Genomic DNA, 2415 nt, shown 5'->3' on the forward strand with positions numbered 1-2415 from the left:
AGTAGGTAAAAAAGAAAAGTGCCTGCCATAGAGGCAAGACATACTGAAGGTGGGGGAGAGGGGTGGTGGGAGGGAAACTGTGGACATTGGTGCTAGAAAATGTACACTGGTGAAGGAATGGGTGTTGGAATACTGTATGATTGAAACCTAATCATGAACAGCTTTGTAAGTTTCCATCTCACTGTTATTAAATTTAAAAAAAGAAAAGAATGGTACAGAGCTGATCATTATCAGTCCAGAGACTCAAAAACAACTGTCCATAGTTTTTGACATTTCTTTATGACAATTTGCAAGTTTCATAACATAAAAGCAGCTCAAAGAAAGAGGGTCTCAAGACAGAGTTCTAATATTCTGCAAGCTATTTGCATTATAGTTTACAAATGTCAAGCCATTTGTATTACACATGTCTATGGTAATGAATTTTATTTTCAAAACACACAAGTGCTGTTTACAAATAGTTTATACTCTGCAGAAGCAGCCACATACAATAGAAATTATACCCTTTATTCCAAGACTGGGACTTACTCAGGTTGGTATCCAAGTTTCAGCAGAGTGATTGTGAATTGTATCACTTGTATCACTTGTCATCCTGTTGATCTTCTATTTGCTAGAGTGGGTGCCGGTAATGTCTCCATTTGTCCCTGTCATGTGCTAGTGTAGCCCAATGGTATCTGCTCACTCCAGAAACACGAAGAGCCTCAAACCGTTTGTTCAGGGTTTTGACGAAGAAGTCTGACCATCTCGTAGATGGGCGGCCACACAGTCTTTTGACATCCCGTGGAATCCAGTCGGTAACAGCTCTAGTCCAGCGGTCGTCTCTAAATCGCATGATGTGTCCAGCCCATCTGATTTTTGGTGCCTTGGCAAGTGAGACAGTGTCCCTGATTCTTGATCATCAATGAAGGTTGGAACTCTGGATTCCTTCTGTCACTTGAGTGAAACATGATACTCCTAGCATAGCTCTTTCTATTCCTCTTTGGAAGACCCGGATAGCGCTCTCGTCCTGTTTTCATAGAGCCCAGGTCTCTGAGGCATATGTTAGTGCAGGAAGAATGGTGGAGTCAAAAAGATGTGCCCAGAGCCAGAAGTTCTTTGTCCTATTAACCACTTCTTCAATGCTCTTGAAGGTGTTTCACACTGCTCTCTTCCTCTTGCACAGTTCTGGCTCCCAGTTGTTCCTCATGTTGAGTTCTCAACCCAGGTATACATAGCTGCTGCATTCAGAGATGTTCATTCCGTTGAGAGCAAATGGAACATCAGGGACTAGTTTGATTTTCATGAACATTGTTTTGCTGATATTCAGCTGCAGTCTGACCTTTCCACACACGAGGTCGAAGTCGGCCAGCATTTATGCCACTTGGCTAATGTTTGGTGTTATTAGAACGAAGTCATCAGTGAAGCGGAGGTGTAGTTACTGACCATCTATCTTCACTCCCATTCCTCCCATTTCAGTCGTCGAATGATGTTCTCTAGAGTGGCACTGAAGAGTTTCAGTGAAATGGTGTCGCCCTGCTGAATCCCTCTCTTTACGTCAATGATCACTTCCTTGTAGAATGGTAAAATCCTGAATTCGTAATGCAGCTCGTGGAGGATCTTGATGTACTGAGTTTGAACACCCTGTTTGGCTAGGGCTTCAATGATCACTTCAGTCTCAACAGAATTAAAGGCCTTCTTTAAATTTATGAAGGTTAGACAGAGCAGCATCTTGAACTCTTCAAAACTTCAATGAGCTTCGTCACTGTGTGGATATGGTCAATTGTGCTGAATCCTTTTCAGAACCCAGCTTGCTCGCATGGTTGTCTTTCACCTATTCTGTTCAGGATGACGAGTGAACAACTTGTAGATGACGGACAACAGGCAGATTGGGCGATAGTTGACGATGTCATGGATGTCTCTCTCTTGTACAACAGAAACCGTAACCGTAACAAGAAAACTTGTAACCTCCTGGCTAGCTCAGTTAGTAGAGCATGAGACTCTTAATCTCAGGGTTGTGGGTTTGAGCCCCACGTTGGGTGTGATTTTGAATTATACTTATTTATACTTATAGATTAAATATAACCAAGAGCATTAACGCTGCTGATAGATAGATAAAGGAGGGGTGGTAATTAGTTTATGGAAATAATAAAAGCAAGAAGAAATTATCTAGCCCTGAATTAACCCAAAGGCATAAAGAACATGACCTTTAGGGAAAAAAAAGAACATGCCCTTCGAGATGTAAATTCTGAGATCTTTGGATATGGAGAAACTGTGGTACCACCCAAATGAACCTGAACCACAGTTCAGAGAGGATATATCCCAGTTTGGGATGTGGGTAGATGCCCAGAACAGAGATTTCTGCCTCTTTTGGAAAATTTTAGGGTGAGATATTTACTTTCCCTGTCTCTGTCTCTCTCTGTTTTATAGAATCATCGATAA

The 2415-nt window shown here is 41.8% G+C and overlaps 1 non-coding gene across 1 annotated transcript; it reads left to right on the forward strand.

The window, feature by feature from the left end:
- Positions 1–1942: 1942 nt before the first annotated feature.
- Positions 1943–2015, forward strand: TRNAK-CUU (transfer RNA lysine (anticodon CUU)). Its single transcript has one exon. It is a non-coding gene; the product is annotated as a tRNA-Lys (tRNA).
- The last annotated feature ends 400 nt before the right edge of the window (positions 2016–2415 follow it).

The sequence above is a fragment of the Sorex araneus genome, chromosome 5 (assembly GCF_027595985.1).
Source record: "Sorex araneus isolate mSorAra2 chromosome 5, mSorAra2.pri, whole genome shotgun sequence".
Taxonomy (NCBI): domain Eukaryota; kingdom Metazoa; phylum Chordata; class Mammalia; order Eulipotyphla; family Soricidae; genus Sorex; species Sorex araneus.